Source organism: Phacochoerus africanus, chromosome X (assembly GCF_016906955.1).
Source record: "Phacochoerus africanus isolate WHEZ1 chromosome X, ROS_Pafr_v1, whole genome shotgun sequence".
NCBI classification, from domain to species: domain Eukaryota; kingdom Metazoa; phylum Chordata; class Mammalia; order Artiodactyla; family Suidae; genus Phacochoerus; species Phacochoerus africanus.
In genome coordinates this window covers 61318994-61341257 of record NC_062560.1, presented here as the reverse complement: position 1 = coordinate 61341257, position 22264 = coordinate 61318994, and the positions used below count along the sequence as shown (strand labels likewise).

The 22264-nt window shown below is 42.0% G+C and overlaps 1 pseudogene; it reads left to right on the top strand.

Annotated features, from left to right (window-relative positions):
• Positions 1-18346, top strand: part of LOC125118042 (mpv17-like protein) — a 41127-nt pseudogene extending 22781 nt beyond the window's left edge.
• Positions 18347-22264: the final 3918 nt, after the last annotated feature.

Genomic DNA, 22264 nt, shown 5'->3' with positions numbered 1-22264 from the left:
TTGAGAAAGGCCGTTATGGTATAAATTTCCCTCTGAGCACTGCTTTTGCAGCATCCCATAGATTTTGAGAGATTGTGTCTTCATTATCATTGTCTCAAGTTAGTTTTTAATTTCCTTCTTGATTTCCTCATTGACCCATTGGTTTTTTAGTAGCATGTTGGTTTAGTCTCCATGCAGTAGGTTTTTCTCTTTCCTTTTCCCATGGTTGGTTTCTAATTTCATGGCGTTGTGGCAGAGAGATACTTGATATATTTCTATGCTCCTAAATTTATTGAGATTAGCTTTGTGTCCCAATATGTGGTCGATTCTTGAGATGTTCCATGAGCATTTGAGAAGAATGTGTATTCTGCTTTTTTTTGGATGTAGTGTCCTGAAGATATCAATTAAGTCTAACTTCTATTGTTTCCTTTAGGATCTCTGTTGCTTTATTGGTTTTTCTGTCTAGAGGATCTGTCCATTGATGTGAGGGGGGTATTAAGGTCTCCTACTATGATTGTATTCTCATCAACTATCTCCCTTTATGTGCTGTTAATATTTGTTGTATGTAGCTGGGTGCTCCTGTATTTGGGGCATATATTTTGACGATAGTAACATCCTCTCCTTGGATGGATCCCTTAATCATTAAGTAGTGTCCTTCTTGTCTTTCTTTATGTCTTTTGTTTTTAATAAGTCTATTTTTGTCTGATATGACGTTGCACTCCTGCTTTTTCTGTCATGTCTATTGGCGTGAAATATTTTCCCCCACCCTTTCACTTTCAATCTATTGTATCTTTTGTCCTAAGGTGAGTTTCTTGTAGGCAGCATATTGAAGGTTTTTGCCTTTTTATCCACTCAGCCACTCTGTGTCTTTGATTGGGGCGTTCAGTCCATTGACATTTAAGGTGATAATTGATAGATGATTATTTATTGCCATTTGAACCTCGTGTTCCAGTTGATTCTATGGTTCTCCATTCTTCCTTTCTTTCTTTTTTTTTTTTTTTTTTGGTTGGATGGTCTCCTGTTATTATCTGCTTAGTGTATTTTTTTTCATTTTTTGCAAATGCAATATTTGCTTTTGGCTGTGGTTGCCCTGTTTTTTAAGTATGCTACCCCTTCCCATAATTATGTGTTTTAGCCTGATGGTCCTGTAAGTTCAAACCCTTCATTACTATATTAAAATTAAGAAGAAACATACAAACAAACAAACAAAAGGGTTATTTACTCCTAACATCCCTTGCCCACATTTTGGTTTTGATGACTCTTTTTTCTTTTTTTCTTTTTAATTTATTTTTTTGAAGCATGTTCATGATTAAATCTGTATGCTGGCTTTTTGAGTGACTGCTCCTGATTTCGGTTTCCTCAGTCCTAGTTTATCCTCTTCTTCTTTTTTTTTTTTCTTTTCTTTTTTCTTCCCTTTCCTTCCTTTCTTTTTGTTTAGAGAAGCCTTCCAATATTTTCTTTAACCTGGGTTTTGTGTTGCTGTATTCTTTAAGTTTTTGTTTGTTGAAAAAAATTTTATTTCCCCTTCTATTTTAAATGATATTCGTGCTGGATAGAGTATTCTAGGTTGCATATTTTTTCCCTTAGCACTTTAAATATCTCTTGCCATTCCCTCCTGGCCTGTAGTGTTTCTGTAGAGAAATCGCTGATATTCTTATGGGGGTTCCCTTGTAGGTAACATTCTGTTTTTCTCTTGCTGCCTTTAGGATCCTCTCTTTATCACACTTTTGCCATTTTTATTATGATGTGTCTTGGTGTGGGTCTGTTTGGGTTCCGTTTGTTTGGGCCCTCTGTGCTTCTTGTATCTTGAACCCGGTATCCTTTAGATTTGGGAAGTTTCCATCGATAATTCTTCAAATATATTTTCCATCCCCTTATCTTTTCTACTTCTTCTGGAATTCCTATTATGCGTAGATTGGCCCACTTTATATTATCCCATAGGTCTCTTATATGCTTTCCAGTTTTTGATTTGGTTTTCTCTGTCTGTTGACCGGATTGAGTGATTTCTATTATTCTATCTTCCATATCACTGATTCGTTCTTCTGCATTATTCATTCTGGTTTTTACTGCCCTTAGTTCAGTTTGCATCTCTGCAAATGAATGTTCTAGTTTTTCTTGGCTCCTCCTTATATTTTCTAGTTCCTTTCTGAGGGTATCTGCATTACTGTTCATATCTTCTCTTAATTCCTTCAGTATTTTCACTATTTCTCTTTTGAACTCCAGGTCTGTCAGACTGCCGAGATCTGTTTCATTGTTGACTGTTTGAGGTGAGTTCTCCTGTTGGTTTGACTGGGGGTGGTTTCTCTGCTTCTTCATCTTGCTTGTTGTTTTCTTTCTCCTGAGGGAGTTGTACTCTCTGTTATCGGGCAGTGTTTGCCTTGTCACTGCCGTGGAATATTTCCTGAGGGCTGGCGTTGTTGGTCAATCTTTTTTGAGGCAGTGTGGCTTTTCTGGAGTGTTGATGGGGCTAACAGGGTTTCTTTGAAGCAAAGGAGGACTTCCTGAGGGCAGACAGGACTAGGAGGTCCACACCACGATGGTAGCAGATTTCACTTGGTCATGCAGAGCTTGCTCTGGTGTTTTTAGGCTGTGGGGTTCTTGCAGGGGGTTGGTGGTGTTGGGCAGCTGTTCCTCAGGAGTGCAGCACCCCCTGGGGGCTGGAGCAGCTATCTGGGTCACTGAGAACCTAAGAGGCTCTTCCCTAGGGCAGCCCAACTCAGAAGGACGGCCTGCGAATGTAGGCGAATCTTTCCACAGTCTGGCCAAGCTTGTTTCAGCTTTTCTGGGCTGCAGGTGCTCTTCCAGGGGGCTGGTGGTGCTTAGCAGATATTCTGCAGGAGTGGGGCACCCCCTGGGGGCTTGGGCGGGTAGCAAGGCCGTTGGAGACCCAAGAGGCTCCTCCTCAGGTCAGCCCAACACAGAAAGACCGTCTGAGATCTTTTCCTGACTTGGCCAGGCTTGTTGCAGCTTTAATGGGCTGCAGGGGGTCCTGCCTGGAGCTGGCAGTCCTGTGCAGCTGGTCCACTAGGTCTCGGCACCCCCTGGGGTCTTGGGCAGGTAGCAGGGCCGTTGGGAACCCAAGAGGCTCCTCCCCGGGGCAGCCTGACTCAGAAAAACCGTCTGAGATCTTTTCCCGACTCAGCCAGGCTTGTTGCAGCTTTTCTGTGCTGCAGGGGGTCCTGCCTGGAGCTGGCAGTCCTATGCAGCTGATCCACTAGGGCACCCCCTGGGGGCTTGGGCGGGTAGCAGGGCCACTGGAAACCCAAGAGGCTCCTCCCCAGGGCAGCCCAACTCAGAAAAACCATCTGAGATCTTTTCCTGACTCAGCCAGGCTTGTTGCAGCTTTAATGGGCTGCAGGGGGTCCTGCCTGGAGCTGGCAGTCCTATGCAGCTGGTCCACTAGGTCTCGGCACCCCCTGGGGTCTTGGGCAGGTAGCAGGTCCGTTGGAGACCCAAGAGGCTCCTCCCCAGGGCAGCCTGACTCAGAAAAACCGTCTGAGATCTTTTCCCGACTCAGCCAGGCTTGTTGCAGCTTTTCTGTGCTGCAGGGGGTCCTGCCTGGAGCTGGCAGTCCTATGCAGCTGATCCTCTAGAGCTTGGCATCCCCTGGGGGCTTGGGCGGGTAGTAGGGCCACTGGAAATCTAAGAGGCTCCTCCCCAGGGCAGCTCGACTCAGAACAACCGTCCGAGAATTAGGCAGATCTATTCACGGCCTGGCTAGGCTTGTTCTAGCTTTTCTGGGCTGCAGGCCTTTTCTCGGGGGCTGGTGGTGTTTGGTGCTGCTCTGCGGAAGTGTAGCCCCTCCAAAGGGCAAGCAGGCCTGTGCAGGGACAGCCCCTGCTGTGGTAGGCTTCAGGCAATTGTTGAGGCCAGCCCTCCTGGATGGCAGGCAGCCCCAGGTTCCGCGAGAGCGTAGGGGGTGGCGGGGGTGGGGGGAGGGGATGCACTGGGAAGCACAGCTTTCAGCTAGCTAGTGGGCCTGTAAGCTTGCTGTGGCGTGGGGGGTATTCTATGGGGACCCACCCCTTCTTCTCTCCCCTCCCCAGCACGGGCACAGACCAGGCTCTTCTCCCAGGTTCCCTCTGATGCGGCTTTCCACTTCCCCGCCCCTAGAGTATTGCTCCCTTCCTCTGCAACAGCTTTGTTTTCTAGTCTCCCAGGCAGTCTCTGCCCCGTCAAATGGTTTCTAGACCTCCCAAGCAGTTTCCGCTCCGCCCCGCCCCCCCCCCCCAGCCCGTTCTCGGGGTCTAACCTCTGGAGCCGAGGTCTCGGTGTCCAGCCCCCACCCAGGCGTCCCCCGTCCCTTTCCCGGGGACTAACCTCTGGAGCCGAGGTCTCGGTGCCCAGCCCCCACCCAGGCGCCTCAATTTTTGGTGACTGTGCCCGTAGTTCAGATGGTCCGTTCGGTTCTTGATCGGCTTTTCCGTACTCCAACTTACTGCTACACTCTTCTCTGCATCTGGAGATTCCTCCGGTTCGTTTGATCTTTCCCCCGTGTAGGTGACTTTCCAGGGTGCGGGATCCCTTTCTCCTCCGCAGTTCCCTTTCGGGAGCGCCCGTCCCGCTCGGATTCACCTTCTCTCACTCTCCTCTTTTCTCCCGTTCTGCCCAGTAATGTCACGAACTTCTTGCCGTTACTGGAGTTTAGGTTCCTCTGCCAGCGATTGGTTGCTGTTCTGTGCGAGTCATTTATTCTGTAGATGTGCTTTTTTTGTTGTGTTTGTGGGAGAGGGCGAGCGTGTCCCCCTACTCCTCCGCCATCTTGTCCTCTCCTCCGGTTGTACCATTTTAAATTCACATTGATAGTGTATAACAATTCCACTACCTCTTTATCCTCTCCAACACTTAATATGGTCAGCCTTAAATTTTGGCCATTTTCATGTATAGTAATATCTCATTGTAGTTTTCATGTGCATTTCCCTAATGACTAATGATGTCACAGGGCCAGGGATCAAACCTTCACCACAGCTGTGACGCAAGCCACAGCAGTGACAATGCCGAATCTTTAACCTGCAGCACCACTAAGGAAACTCCTCTGCATACCTTTTAAAATCAGCTTGTCAGAGTTCTCACTGTGGTGCAGTATTTTAAGAATCTGACTATCGCAGTGCTGCTTGCTGTGGCGGCATTTTCCATCCCTGGCCCAGCTCAGTGGGATAAGGATCCAGTTGCAGTATAGGGTGGCAGCTGCAGCTCAGATTCAAGCCCTGGCCTGGGAACTTCCATATGCCATGGATGCGGCCATAAAATAAATAAATAAAAATAAAATTAGCTTGTCAATTTCTATTTAAAAATCTGGCAAGATTATAATTACAATTTTATTAAATCTATAGATGAATTTGGGAAGATTTGACACCTTAACAATACTGAGTCTTCCATTCTAGGAACATGGTATATCCATTTATTTAGACCTTTAAAATTTCTCTTAAGATAGTTTTGCAACTTTCAGTGTAGAAGTTTCTAGATCACTTTTAATGAATGTTATCAAATGCCTTCTAGAAATTTTGTACCAGTTTGCATTATCACCAGTAGTACATTTTCTCATATTTTCATCAGTGTTTTTATTCCTTGCAAGCCTTATAGGTTAAAAAATATATTTCAGTTTTATTGGCATGTCTTTGACTTGTGGTGCAGTTAAACACATTTTCACAAACTGTATTTATTGATTTATCTTATACAATTTTTCATGAATTGCCTGTTCTTATCCTTTGCCCATTTCTCTATTGGGGGGGTAATTTCATCATTTTCATATTGATTTGTAATGATTTATAAAAGCTCTTTATATGTTAGGGGTGTGTGTGTGTGTGTTTGCACATGTGTAACTATAAAAGTAAGTGGTATTGTCTTTATATCATGAGGAAATTGAGGCTGAGCAAAGGGAAGCAATTTGCCCAAAATCATGCAAATAATAAGTGGCAGAGCACAGATTTGAATCCTGGCCTATGTGACACAAAATACTATGTTATTTCTCTTAAATAAAGACTATTTCTAGTCTTTTACTAAGTTTTTTAAGTCTTGTAAAAAATTCTTTATAAGATTATAGTCTCTTTGGGGAGGAGATCAAAATGGTGGGGTAGGAGGATGCTAAGCTCACCTATCCCCACAAACATGTTAAAAAACACATCTACATTTGGAGAAATTTTAACTGTAAACAAACTGGAGAAAGGCAGAAAGCCTATTCTACAACCAAGGCTGTAAAGAAAGATCCAAACAAAGTTGGATAGAAAGGGAGAAGTGATCTAGTTGAACCTGCATACCTAGGAGGGGATATAGAAGAGGAGAGGGATTACATGGGCTTAGAGATCTTCCCTGGGGAGTGAGTGGTTTATTCATTTTCACTTTTAAAAATTTTTTGGTCTCTTTGTTGTTTTAGAGAAATTGGAGCTCCAGCCCCCAGCCTATACCACAGCCATAGCAACACAGGATCTGAGCCATGTCTGTGACCCACACCACAGATCACGGCAATGCTGGATCCTTAACCCACTGAGTGAGGCCAGGGATCAAACCCATATCCTCATGGATGCTAGCTGGGTTCGCTAACTGCTGAGCCACGATGGGAATTCTGAGTGAATGGTTTATATTGGGCACCATGGTCCTGGGGTCCAACACTCAGAAGACAAGTCCTCTCATCTGGTTTAAAAACTAGTGGGACTAACAGGAGAGCTCTAAGAAAACTAGATTGTGGCCCTGAAAAGCATGCATACACCACTTGCTTACTCCCAAAACAAGGCAGAGGAAGCAGGTTGAATCTGCCTGGGACTCTGGCCAGTATCCCGCAACCACCTCAATTGGTGCTCTGGCCCATGCCAAGCATCCACTATGGCCCCTCTTGCCCCACTGTAGCTCTCCACTAGAGTGAGAGCTGCTGTTTCTGAGGAGAGTGTGCAGTTGTGGGATTGTAGATGGCTAGGACCCTGCACTACATCTGAGAAGAGATACAAAAATCCTAAGAAAACACTACAATTAATATGCCAACGAAATGGACAATCTAGAAGAAATAGATAAATTTCTAGAAACATACAATCTTCCAAGACTGAATCAGGAAGAAATAGACACTGAACAGACCAATCACTAGTAGTGAAATTGAGTTTGTAATTAAAAAAAAAAACTCCCAGTAAACAAAAGTCCAGAGCCAGATGACTTCACAGGGGAGTGCTAACAAGCATATAAAGAATTCTATCCTTTTCATACTTCCCAAAAAATTGAAGAGGATGGAACACTCCCAGATTCATTCTACAAGGCCACCATTATCCTGATACTAAAACCAGACAAAGATACTACAAAAGAAGAAATTACAGTCCGGTATCTCTGATGAATATAGATGTAAAAATCCTCAACAATAGCAAACTGAATTCAACAATATATAAAAAGGGTCATACACCATGAACAAGTGGGATCTATTTCAGGGATGCAAGGATGGTTCCACATTTGCAAATCAGTCAATGTGACACACTGCATTAATAAAAGGAAGGATAAAGAGACACATGCACCTGCATGTTCATTGCAGCACTATTCACAATAGCCAGGACATGGAAACAACCCAAATGTCCATCAACAGATGATTGGATTCGGAAGAGGTGGTATATATACACAATGGAATCCTACTCAGCCATAAAAAAGAATGGCATAATGCCATTTGCAGCACCATGGATGGAACTAGAGAATCTCATACTGAGTGAAATGAGCCAGAAAGACAAAGACAAATACCATATGATATCATTTATAACTGGAATCTAATATCCAGCACAAATGAACATCTCCTCAGAAAAGAAAATCATGGACTTGGAGAAGAGACTTGTGGCTGCCTGATGGGAGGGGGAGGGGGAGGGAGTGGGAGGGATCGGGAGCTTGGGCTTATCAGACACAACTTAGAATAGATTTACAAGGAGATCCTGCTGAATAGCATTGAGAACTTTGTCTAGATACTCATGTTGCAACAGAACAAAGGGTGGGGGAAAAAATGTAATTGTAATGTATACATGTAAGGATAACCTGTCCCCCTTGCTGTACAGTGGGAAAATAATAAAAATAAATAAATAAATAAATAAATAAAAGTAAGGATAAAAATCACAAGATCATCTCAACAGATGCAGAAAAAGCATTTGACAAAATTTAACATCTATTCATAATAAAAACTCTCATCAAAGTAGATATAGAGGGAACAAATCTCAACATGATAAAGGCCATATATGAAATACCCACAGCTAGGTCATACTTGATGATGAAAAGCTGAAAGCTTTTCCTTTTAAATTAGGAACAAGACAAGGATGCCCACTCTTACCATGTCTATTTAACACAGTATTGGAAATCCTAGCCACAGCAATCGGACAAGACAAAGAAATAAGAGGCATCTAAATTGGAAGGGAAGACAGCACCAGAAAACCATTAGAACCCATCAGGCGAAGTTGTAGGCTACAAAATTAATCACAGAAATCAATTGCATTTCTTTATACTAATAATGAAAGATCAGAAAGAGAAACCAGAGAAACCATCCCATTTACAACTGCATCAAAAAAATGAAATACCTAGGAATAAACCTACCTACAGAGACAAAAGACCTGTGCTCTGAAACCTATAAAACATTGATGAAAGAAATCCAAGATGACACAAACAGATGGAAAGATATACCATGCTCTTTGATTGAAAGAGTCAATATTGTCAAAATAACTATACTACCCTAGGCGACCTCAGATTCAATGCAATCCCTATCAAATTATCAAAGACATTCTTCACAGAACTAGAACAGAATATTTTAAAATTTGTATGGAAACTCAAGAGACCCCAAAAAGCCAAAGCAATATTGAAAAAGAAAAATGAAAATGGAGGAATCAAGCTTCCTGACTTTAGACAATACTACAAAGCTACAGTCATCAAAAGAATATGGTACTGCTCCAAAAATAGAAATATAGACAAATGGAACTGGGATAGAAAACCCAGAAATAAACCCAAATACCTATGGGCAACTAATCTATGACAAAGGAGGACAGGACATACAGTGGAAGAAAGATAGTCTCTTCAATGAATGGTGCTGGGAAAACTAGAAAGCTACATGTAAAGGGATGAAAGTGGAATACTATCTAACACCGTATACAAAAATAAACTCAAAATGGATTAAAGACCTAAACATAAGGCCAGATGCTGTAAAACTCCTAGAGGAAAACGTAGGTCGAATGCTCTTTGACGTAAATCACAGCAACATCTTGTTTGATCCACCTCCTAGAATAATGACAATAAAGACACAGATAAACCAGTGGGACCTAATCGAACTCAAAAGCTTTTGCACAGCAAAGGAAACCACTAAAAATATGAAAAGATGAAGTTCTTGTCATGGCTCAGTGGTAACAAATCTGACTAGTATCCATGAGGATGCAAGTTCGATTCCTGACCTTGCTCAGTGGGTTAAGGATCTGGTGTTGCATGAGCTGTAGTGTTGGTCTCAGACGTGGCTCAGATCCAGGATTGCTGTAGCTATGGTTTAGGCCAGTGGCTAACAGGTCTGATTCGACCCCTAGCCTGGGAACCTCCATATGCTGAAGGTGTGCCCCCCCCCAAAAAAAGACAAAAAGACAAAAATATGAGAAGATGGCCCACAGAATGGGAGAAAATCTTTGCCAATGATGCACCAAACAAGGGCCTAATTTCCAAAATATACAAACAACTCACGCAACTCAACAACAAAAAAACACACACCCAATTGAAAAATGGGCAGAAGACCTAAATAGATATTTCTCCAAAGAAGACATACAAATAGCCAACCGGCATATGAATGAATAAATGCTCAACATCGCTCATTATTAGAGAAATGCAAATCAAAACTACAATGAGGTACCACCTCACACCAGTCAGAATGGCCATCATTAACAAGTCAGCAAATAACAAATGCTGGAGAGGGCATGAAGAAAAATTTCCCTCCTGCACTGTTGGTGGGAATGTAATTGGTACAACCACTATGGAAAACGGTATGGAGGTACCTCAGAAAACTAAATATAGAACTACTGTATAATCTATCAATTCCACTGCTGGGCATATATCCGGACAAAACTTTCATTGAAAAAGATACAAGTGGAGTTCCTGCTATGGCACAATGGAAACGAATCCGACTAGTATCCATGAGGATGTAGGTTCGATCCCTGGCCTTGCTCAGTGGGTTGGGGATCTGGTGTCATGAGCTGTGGTGTAGGTCACAGATGCAGCTCGGATCCCAGGTTGCTGTGGCTGTGATATAGGCTGGCTGCTACAGCTCCTATTCGACCCCTAGCCTGGGAACTTTCATATGCCATGAGTGTGGCCCTAAAAAGCAAAAAAAAAAAGAAAAAAGAAAGAAAAAGAAAAAGATACATGCACCCCCATGTTCATAGCAGCACTGTTCACAATAGACAAGACATGGAAACAACCTAAATGTCCATTGACAAATGAATGGATTAAGAAGATGTGGTACATATATACAATGGAATGTTAGCCATAAAAAAGACAAACTAATGCCATTTGCAACAACATGGATGTAACTAGAGATTCTCATATTAAATGAAGTTAAGTTAGAAAGAGAAAGACAAATACCATATGATATCACTTATTGTGGAATCTAAGTATGGAACAGATGATCCTATCTAAAACAAACAAAGAGATCATGGCCAAGAAGAGCAGACTTGGGGTTCTCCAGGGGTAAGAGGAGGGAGTGGCATGGATGGGCATTTTGGGGTTTTTTTTGGATGCAAACTCTTATATTTGGAATGAATGGGCAATGGGGCCCAATTATACAGCACAGGGAAATGTGTGTGATTGGGTCACTTTGCTGTACAACAGAACTTGATGAAACATTGTAAATCAACTATAATAAAAAAAAACTGGAAGGGAAGAGGTAAAATTCTCACTATTTACAAATGGCATGATACTATATATAGAAGACCCTAAAGTCTCCATCAGAAAACTATTAGAACTAATAAATGAATTCAATAAAGTTGCAGGATACAAAATTAATATACAGAAATCTGTTGCTTTTCTATACACTTATAATGAATGCAAGAAAATAATCCTGTTTAAAATCACATCAAAAAGAATAAAATAACTAAGAGTAAACTTAACCAAGGAAGTTAAAAATCTATATTCTGGAAACTATAAAACACTGATGAAGGGAACTGAAAATGATACAAAGAATGGAAAGATAGCCCATCTTCATGGATTGGAAGTATTAATATTGTTTAAATGGCCATACTACCTAAAATAATCTACCTAAAATCATCAATCCCTTTAGAAATACTCATGACATTTTGCACAGAACTAGAACAAATAAGCCTAAAATTTATATGGAAGTTTGAAAAGACCCCAAATAGTCAAAGCAACGTCGAGAAAAAGAACAAAGCTGGATATATCATGCTCACTGATTTCTTGGTACAAAAACAGACACGTAGATCAATAGAACAGAATAGAGAGCCCGGAAATAAACTTATGCACTTACAATTAATTAATCTATGACAAGGTAGGCAAGAATATATAATGACGGAAAAGGCAATTTCTTCCGTAAGTGATGCTGGGAAAACTGGATAGCTACATGTAAAAGAATGAAATCAGAACATTTTCTCATACCACACACAAAAATAAACTCAAAATGGATTAATGACCTAAATGTAAGGCCAGAACCATAACATTTCTAGAAGAAAACACAAGCAGGAAGTTCCCATCATGGTTCAGTGGAAACAAACCAACTAGTATCCATGAGGACACAGGTTCAATCCCTGGCCTCGCTCAGTGGGTTAAGGATCCCGCATTGTGGTGAGCTGCGGTGTAGGTTGCAGATGCAGCTTGGATTCCATGTTGCTGTGGCTGTGGCATAGATTGGCAGCTACAGCTCCGATTCTACCCCTAGCCTGGGAATTTCCATATGCTGCACATGTGGCCCTAAACAGACAATAAATAAATAAATAAATAAATAAATAAATAAATAAATAAATAAGAAAACATAGGCAGAACACTCTTTGAGAGAAATAGTAGCAATATTCTTATGGATATGTCTCCTAAGGCAAAGGAAACAAGCAAAAATAAACAAATGGGACCTAATTAAGCTTAAAAGCTTTTGCACAGCAAGGGAAACCATTGACAAAATGAAGACAACCAAGTGGGATAAAGTATTTGCATATAATATGGCCAATAAAGGGTTAAAAATCCAAAATATCTAAACAGCTCATGTAACTCAATATAAAAATGATTTAAAAAATAGGCAGAAGGCTTAGATAGACATTTTTCCAAAGACCTTCAGATGGCCAACAAGCACATGAGGCTCAACATTGCTAATTATCAGAGAAATGCAAATCAAAACCACAATGAGATATCATCTCATACCTTTTAGAATGGCTATCATCAAAAAGGCCACAAATAATAAATGTTGGCAAGGATGTGGAGAAAAGATATCTTACTACACTCTTGATGGAAATGTCAATTGGTGCAGCCACATTATATACATATATAATGGAATACTACTTAGCCATAAAAAAGAATGAAATTTTGCCATTTGCAACAACGTGGATGGACCTGGAGGGTATTATGTTTAGCGAAAATAAGTCAGAGATAGAAAGACAAATACTGTATGTTATCACTTTTATGTTTGCTCTTAAACAAATGAATATAATGAAACAAATAGACTCACAGATATAGAGAACAAATTAGTGGTTACCAGTAGGAAGAGGGAAAGCTACAGTGTTGTATTGTACAGCACAGGGAATATAGCCAATTTTATAATAACTATAAATGGAGTATAATCTATATAATTTTTGAGTCACTATGTTGTACACCTGAAGCAAATATAATGTTGTAAATCAACTACAATTTTTTTTAAAAAAAATATTATTGTATCTTTTGCTAAAATCTTTGGTTTTAGAATTTGGCTCCTGCTGTTAGTCTTTGTAGAACTTTAGAGAACATGTAGAATGGTTTTCTCTTAAAAAATCATTCAAAGCTTTTAAATAGTATCATTTAAAATAATTTCAAACTTAAAGTTGGAAGAATAGTACCAAGAACTTCCATATACTCTTTACCCAGATTCGTAAACTTTTTAAATTGTTTATTTGTTTATTTATTTTCCCTTTTAGAGCCACACCCGAGGCTAGGAGATTCCCAGGCTAGTGGTAGAATTGGAGCTGCAGCCTATGGCCTGTGCCATAGCCACAACGACATAGGATCCAAGCCATGTCTGCAACCTACACCACAGCTCATGGCAACGTCAGATCCTTAACCCACTGAGCGAGGCCAGGGATTGAACCTTTACCCTCATGGATGCTAGTCAGATCTGTTAACCACTGAGCCATGACGGGAACTCCAGATTCATACATTTTTAACATGTTGCCGCATTGGCTTTTTTTATTACTTAATGAATTTTACTACATTTATAGGTGTACAACAATCATCACAAACACATTTGCTTTCATATTTTAGCTCCATCTCTATTTTTTGAATCACTTTGAGTAATTTTCAGTCAAATTTCCTGTGCTCCTACATCCTAAGGATTTCTTTCCTAAGAACAGAGACATTCTCTTACAAAACCACAGGTTAATAATGATCAAAATCTGAAAAATTAACATTGATACAATATTATTACTGTCCATATTCAGATTTTACTTGTCTCAGTAATGTCCTTTATAGCAATATTCCCCCAGTCCAGATTATAACCCAGTATTATTTATTGAATTCATTTGTCATGTCACTTCATTCTCCTTTAATCTGAAATGTTTCCTCAGTCTTCTTTTCTTTCATTATGTTGTCATTTTTGGAAAGTTTAGGACAGTTACTTTGTATAATGCTCCTGTTTTCTCCTTAGTCTGATGCTTTTTTTTTTTGTCTTTTTGCCTTTTCTAGGGCCGCATCCTGTGGCATATGGAGGTTCCCAGGCTAGCGGTCCAATCAGAGCTGTAGCCACCGGCCTACACCAGAGCCACAGCAATGTGGGATATGAGCTGCGTCTGTGACCTGCACCACAGCTCATGGCAATGCTGGAGCCTTAACCCACTGAGCGAGGCCAGAGATCGAACCTGCAACCTCATGGTTCCAAGTCAGATTCGTTAACCACTGAGCCACAACAGGAACTCCAGTCTGATGCTTCTTAATGATTAACTTCAGGTCATGCATTTTTAAGGAGTATTGCAGAAGTGGTATATTCTCAGTGCATTACAACAGGAGGTACATGATGTCAGTTTGTCCCACGATCGCTGATGTTAAGTTTGGCTATTTGGTTAAAGTGAAATCTGTCAGGTTTTTCCATTGTAAATTTGCTATTTTGCCCTTTGTAATTAATACACAATTTGTGGGAATATAATTTGAGAGTGTAAAAATGTTTTGTTCCTCATCAAACTTTCACCCAGTAGTTTTTAACATTCATTGATTATATGTGCCTGAATCTGTTATTACTATGATTTTTTTTTTTTTTTTTGCTTTGTAGGTCTGCACCTGTGGCACATAGAAGTTCCCAAGCTAATTGGGGTCTAATTGGGGCTACAGCTGCCAGCCACAGCCACAGCAACCCCAGATCTGAGCCATGTCTGCGACCTGCACCACAGCTGATGGCAATATCAGATCCTTAACCCACTGAGCAAGGCCAGGGACTAAACCTGTGTCCTCATGGATGCTAGTCAGTTTCACTTCTGCTGAGCCAAGACGGGAGCTCCGGATTCTTATTTCTTGCACAGGTTATAATGTTTTACTCTCTTTCAGTTCAATGCCTAAAATGGTCCAGATTTGGCCAGTGGGAGCCCTTTCAAGCTGATTTCTGTGTCCATTTACATTTCCTCACCATTTCTTTAGCACTTCCTTACTTTCTGGGACAACAAGAATATTCCAGGCTTATATTTCTCCCTCATGTAGCCCTGGAATCAGCTACTTCTCCAAGGAGCTTTGGCTCTCTTAAATGAGGAATGATATTCAGAAATTAAGATCTGGGTGCTAGGTATCCCTGTTACTACTGGAGTGTCATGGCTTTTGGGTTTTTTTAGCAGAGAGATCTAGGGATTTTCCCAGCTTTTGAATTTCTCTATCCACACCAAATGATTGTCCAAGTTTGTGCTTAAACCTACCATTATTATTTGAGGATATTTATTCCTCTAGAGATAGTCTCTTCCATTGTTGGGCAGCTCTGATAATTGACAACCCTTTATATTTGAAAACAGTAGTCACTGATTTCCTCTACTATGTCTTGTCTTCTAGCGCTAACCCCCTGCAGTTCCTTTACTGCCATTATTCTCATGGCAGAGTTTTAACATCTGTTCATCTTTCTGTTTATTCTGTTCTGTTCATACTTCAGTTCATTAATATCTCTCTTTAGGAGTTCCCATCGTGGCTCAGTGGTTAACGAATCCGACTAGGAACCATGAGGTTGCGGGTTTGATCCCTGGCCTTGCTCAGTGGATTAAGGATCCAGCATTGCCGTGAGCTGTGGTGTAGGTCACAGATGTGGCTCGGATCTGGTGTTGCTGTGGCTGTGGCATAGGCCGGCAGCTGTAGCTCCGATTGGACCGCTAGCCTGGGAACCTCCATATGCCGTGGGTGCGGCCCTGGAAAAACACAAAAATAAAAGACAACAAAAAAATCTCTCTTTAAAGATTGGCACCTAGAATGAAATGTACTATTTCAAGTAGTTTTCTGATCGCTTCAGGGGAATATGTCAGATTTTTTGTTCTAGATCCTATTCTACAACTCACACAGACCAAGATTAATTTAGCTTTTTTCTTTTCTTTTCTTTTTCTTTTTTGACAATCACATCAATAGCCCTATTCACTTATGTTGAGCCTAGTTGAAATCCCTAACTCTGCTGCTGTGTTCATCCCTTTGTTACTTGTACAGTTGTGTTTTAGGACCCAGTACAAGTTTTTAAGTTGATCTCCTTCTTTTCAACTTGTTAAATTTAGTCTATTATTCCTGCGTGCCCAGCCCCTCCTTTTTTTGTCTTTTTTAGGGCTGCACCTGCAGCATATGGAAGTTTCCAGGCTAGGGGTCAAATCAGAGCTGCAGCTGCCAGCCTACGCCACAGCAACGCCAGATCCGAGCTGCGTCTGTGACCTACACTGCAGCTTTTGGCAATGACAGATCCTTTAACCCACTGAGCAAGGCCAGGGATAGAACCAGCATCCTCATGGATATTATTTAGATTCTTAACCCTCTGAGCCACAGGGAATTCCTGTCCAGCTTATTTTGAATCCTAAATGTCATCCAATTGTACTAGCTTTCTTTCCAGCTTATCATCTGCAAATTGGATTGGTGTGCCATTAGTGTGTTCATACAAGTAACTATTTAAAAGTATCAAAGGGCAGGGTGGAGGGGGTTCCTTGGTGGCCTAGAGGTTAGGACTCTGCTTTTACTGCTGCAGCTAAGGTTCAACCCCTGGTCTGGGAACTGAGATCCCACATCAAGCAGCTGCATGCTGCTGGCCAGAAAGGAAGGAAGGAAGGAAGGAAGGAAGGAAGGAAGGAAGGAAGGAAGGAAGGAAGGAAGGAAGGAAGGAAGGAAGGAAGAAGGAAGGAAGGAAGGAAGGAAGGAAGGAAGGAAGGAAGGAAGGAAGGAAGGAAAGAAGGAAAGAAAGAAGGAAAAGGGGTGGGGGTGGGGGCAGGGTGGAGCTCAAATCTTTTTGGTCTGACTAGAGACTTTCTCCCATGTTGAAATCAATCCACCAAATAAGGGCTACTGCTGTTTACCTACCTTCAGCTACTGATGTATATAGAATCTGAGCTAACAGACCTGTCACAGTGCACAAAATAGATCCAATTTTAAAGTTTTTTCATAGTGTCAGTGTTTCAAGGTCATAGGAAGGCTTGTCTTATAAAATGAGGAGCTTTTCACATAGTTCAAATTTATTCTTTTTTTTTTCCTTTCTTTTTAAGGCTGCACCTGTGGCATGTAGAAGTTCTAGGCTAGGGGTCCAATCAGAGCTGCAGCTGCCAGCCACAGCCACAGCAATGCAGGATCCTTAACCCACTAAGAGTGGCCAGGGATGGAAACTCATCCTCGTGGATACTAGTCAGGTTCATTTACGCTGAGCCACAATGGGAACTCCAGTTCAAATTATTCTTAAGTGGAAATCAACCTGGCCTGGTTCAATCTGTGTCCTCCTTGGTGACAGGGGCAAAGAGAAATGTTTCAGGGAGCCAAGCCCATTCTATATTAATCATAGAATCTTCATGAATCTCAGGAACTTTAGGGGTTCACCTGGTTCAAGCTTCAAAAATTTTATTGACAGAACCTCCTGTTAATGTATGCTTCTCTTCCAATCTAGTAAATCAATCAGCACCTTATTAAAAAGGAGGAAAGATGACTTATAAAAAGGTGCTCTCAGAATTGCAAATAAGGATGGGGAAAGGTCATTGTCTTAAAAGTAAATATAATGGATAAAAGTAGCTGAGAATGTACATCTACAGAATTAATTTACCTTAAGTGAGAGTTTCTAGGTTTTATTTTTTATTTTTATTTTTTGGTCTTTTAGGGCCACACTTGCGGCATATGGAGGTTCCCAGGCTAGGGGTCGAATTGGAGCTGTTGCTGCCAGTCTACGCCAGAGCCACAGCAACACTAGATCCAAGCCGCATCTATGACCTACACCACAGCTCACCGCAACGCTGGTGAGGCCAGGGATCGAACCTGCTACCTCATGGTTCCTAGTTGGATTCATTTCTGCTGAGTCACGACGGGAACTCCAGGTTTTTTTTTTTTTTTTTTTAAACGAGACTAAGCCATCTTTCAAGTTTCCATCAAAGACCCGTGGGTACAGGCAGGGTGCAGAGGACGTGGCCCTGGAGCTGGCAGCCGCTGATGGGCACCCAGGGCCTTCACTCAACGGCGCCCGGCGCTACCCTTGGCCCATGAACGTGCTGCTCTACACCCAGCTCTTCTTGGCTGGCGATGCACTGCAGTGGCAGCTGCAGGGCAACCCCTCAGACTGGCGGCATAGGCAGCACGTGGCCGGTGTGGCCGTGGCCTTCCAGGAGAACTTCAACTACATACAGTTGTGACTGCTGGAGTGTCCGCTTCCTAGCTGTCCACTGTGCGCCGTCCAGGCCAAGGTGCTGTGTGACATGGCACTCAGAGGGCTGGTTGGCCATCTCTGCCTTTTATGCTAGTATGAGTATTCTCCAGGGAAAGGATGACATGTTTCAGGACCTGAGACAGAAATTCTGGAATACATGTAAGGGAGGTCTGATGTATTGGACTTTTGTACAGCTGACCAATTTCAGCCTCTTTCCTGTTCACTGGAGAATGACTTACCCGGGACTCTGGTTTTTTGTGGGCCACATTTCTCTGCTTTTGGCAACAGAGTCATGATGGCATATTGAAATCAGCTTTCACTTTCCTTCATCTAAAGGGGACAAATGAAGTTTAAAGGCCCCCAGAGAAATAACAAGTCAAGAACTCCCCTGAAAAAGACTAATTTTCATTTCTCTTAATGCAGTGGATTGCCTGCAAATGAAATATACTTACCAGTTATGTGCTCCATTTTGAAGAATAACTATTCCATAGACTCAATTGGGTTTTTTCCCTTTTTTTTAAAAAAAAAAATTAGACCCAATAGTTTTTGTTTGTTTGTTTTAAAGTTTATATAATTGTATACAATATGTTATGTATAACTGAATCTAAATATATGTGTGTAGGGTAGTCTTAGGAAGAAGAGAATGAAACATAATAATGCAAAGAAATTCTTACTTCAACTGCCTTATAACTTGGCCAGCTGAGATGGTGATCCAGAAGGGTGGTTGTCAGCTAGGAGCTTGGAAAGGGGAAGAATGATATTTTGTTTCTTTAGCCTTTTCTGAGGGTTCTCTCTGTTTTTAAAGACATAGGTAATATGTGAATTCTTCTCCTTATAAATAATATTAAAACATTATAGGTAAGAATAAATTTCCTTTCACCAGTTGTCTTGCCTCCAGTTCTGGTTAGGTAGGCTTTTTAGAGAAATATCTTGAGAGAAAGATAGTTTATCAGCCTCTTATAATTTTTATGGGTATATATTCTTTCTGGATATAAATTCCTTTCGTTTTAAAATTATGCTCACAAATCTACCTTTTATTTATTTATTTATTTATTGCTTTTATTTAGGGCTGCATCTGAGGCATATGGAAGTTCCCAGGCTAGAGGTTGAATCAGAGCTACAGCTGCTGGCCTACACCAGAGCCACAGCAATGTGGGATCCAAGCCACGTCTTCGACCTACACCACAGCTCAGGGCAGTGCCAGATCCTTAACCCACTGAGGGAGGCCAGGGATCGAACCCACATCCTCATGGATTCTAGTTGGGCTTGTTACCACGAGCCACAATGGGAATTTCCCAAATTAACCTTTTACTATAGTCTGGACTGCTGAATATGCCTGCTCCCCTGGAGGGACTGCCCTCTACAGATGACCTGGTGCTGGTTCTTGAGGTAAATCTACTTCCCTTTGTAAATTAATACTTTGGCATATAATTCAGCTAGTTGTGGGATTGACTAGTTTGGCTTGCTAAGCACCATACCTTGGACCACTGAAATGTCACAAAGACATTTCCTACCTAAGAGTTCATTCTTCTGTAGTCAGCAACAAAGCCTCCTGATTACTTAAACAGCTCTTCTCTTTTTTTTTTTTTGTCTTTTTTGTCTTTATAGGGCCGAACCCGCGGCATATGGAGGTTGCCAGGCTAGGGGTCTAATCGGAGCTGTAGCCGCCAGCCTACACCACAGCCACAGCAACGCCAGATCCGAGCCGTGTCTGCAACCTACACCACAGCTCACGACAATGCTGGATCCTTAACCCACTGAGCGAGGCCAGGGATCGAACCCACAACCTCATGGTTCCTAGTCGGATTCATTTCTGCTGCACCACAACGAGAACTTTTATTTATTTATTTTTTTTGTCTTTTTGCCTTTTCTAGGGCTGCACCTGCAGCATATGGAGGTTCCCAGGCTAGAGGTCTAATGGGAGCTGTAGCTGCCGGCCACAGCCACAGCCACAGCAACGCAGGATCCGAGCCGCATCTGCAACCCACACCACAGCTCACAGCAACGCCAGTCCTTAACCCACTGAGCAAGGCCAGGGATCGAACCCACAACCTCCACGATGGGAACTTTTAAACAGTTCTTTGACTTCTGTACGTATAGTAGAGGATGCAAATAAATTTAAAAAATAAAAAAATCTCCGTGAAGAGCTTATAGTTTTACTGGAAAGACTAGACGTGCTTGTAAGGCATTTCTTGAAGAAAATAATACTAGGTATTTATAACATAGGACAATATATAATAAAGAGTTAATTGGGCATCATGGATGAGTGCTATACAAATTCATATTCTCTTTCAGTTCCTGTCATCTCTTCTTCTTTACCTTCATTCACCTTTTATTTCCTCACCTCCTGATCTTCAGTTCACAGATCTGGCGTCTCTTCTACCATTGGCCTGGAATTGCTAGAGATTAAAGATATGGAGGGAGTTCCTATTGCGGCTCAGTGGGTTACCAACCTGACTAGTATCCAGGAGGATGCGGGTTTGATCCTTGGCCATGCTTAGTGGGTTAATGATCAGGATGTGGCTGTGCTGCAGGCCGGCAGCTGCAGCTTGGATTCAACCCCTAGCCTGGGAATTTCCATATGACGCATGTGCAGCCCTAAAAAGAAAAAAAAAGATGTGGAGCTACAGGGAATGTGTTATGCTTTGCTGGTTTTTTGTTTTATTTTTTTTGGTCAGGCCCACAGCATTCAGAAGTTCCTGGGCCAGGGATTGAACCTGTGCCACAGCCGTAACCAGAGTCACAGCAGTGACAGTATTGGATCCTTAACCCTCTGAGCCACCAGAGAACTCATGTTTTTCTTTTTTTTTAATTTAGGCTTATCTTATCCATTTCCATGGTTTCAACTGCTTACTTTACACTCACTTCACAAAAATGTATGTCCAACCCAGACCTTTTTCTCCAGCTTCAGACCCTGTGTATTCGTGCATATATGGATAGGCATCTCAAATTCACCATTTCCCATACCAAGCTTGTTTTTCCCCTCTGTCTAAACCTGTTCCTCCTCTTGTGTTCCTTACCTCAGGGAATGGCACCACTATCACTTCAGTTACCCAAGCCCGAAACCTTCATACCATCCTTCCTCGAGTTATTCTACCACCAAATCTTTCAGGTCTATTTGCTAAACATCTGTTAAATCCATATACTTCTCTCTATTCATACTGCCAGCATTCTGGTCCAGGCCACCATCACCTCTCACCCAAACTATTGTAACTGTCTCCTAATTCATCTACCTGCCTCCACCTTTTGCTACCCCCAAATCATTCTTCACACTCTTGCCAGAGGACACTTTCTAAAACACAGCCTTTCAGTGGCTTCCTAGTCTTTTTTTTTTTTGTCTTTTGTTGTTGTTGTTGTTGTTGCTATTTCTTGGGCCACTCCCGCGGCATATGGAGGTTCCCAGGCTAGGGGTTGAATCGGAGCTGTAGCCGCCAGCCTACGCCAGAGCCACAGCAACGCGGGATCCGAGCCGCATCTGCAACCTACACCACAGCTCATGGCAACGCCAGATCGTTAACCCACTGAGCAAGGGCAGGGACCGAACCCGCAACCTCATGGTACCTAGTCGGATTCGTTAACCACTGCGCCACGACGGGAACTCCGGCTTCCTAGTCTTGTTAAGAGAAAGTCCACACTTTTTTGAGTAGCTTCCAAGGCTTTACATCTTGCTCCTGCATCAGCTTCATTTATCAAAATGCCCCATCTAATGCTGTATCTCAATCATTCTAAACTCTATTTTCCATTCTTAGAGAATGCTGTGTTCTCTTCCTCTTGAATCCAAACCTTCACACATGCTATGCCAATGTCTGGCTGTTCCACTTTTAGTGATGCAATGATTAAACAATGAACGCAGATTGGTAACAACTTGATCCTTCCATTGTAAACTTCCCTATTTGTCTTCTATTGGTTTTAGCATTCAGTGATCCATTATCTGAATCAGTTATTTCATAAGGGACTTCAAACTGGTGATTCTTCTAGTCTGTCTTCTTTCTACAATCTAGTTGCCAGAATTCTTTTGTAAAGAATTTTCCTTTCCGGAGTTTCCATCGTGGCTCAGTGGTTAATGAATCCGACTAGGAACCATAAGGTTGTGGGTTCGATCCCTGGCCTTGCTCGGTGGGTTAAGGATCCGGTGTTGCCGTGAGCTGTGGTGCAGGTTACAGATGCGGCTCGGATCCTGAGTAGCTGTGGCTGTGGCGTAGGCCGGCGGCTACAGCTCCGATTAGACCCCTAGCCTGGGAACCTCCACATGCCATAGGAGCGGCCCAAGAAATGGCAAAAAAGACAAAA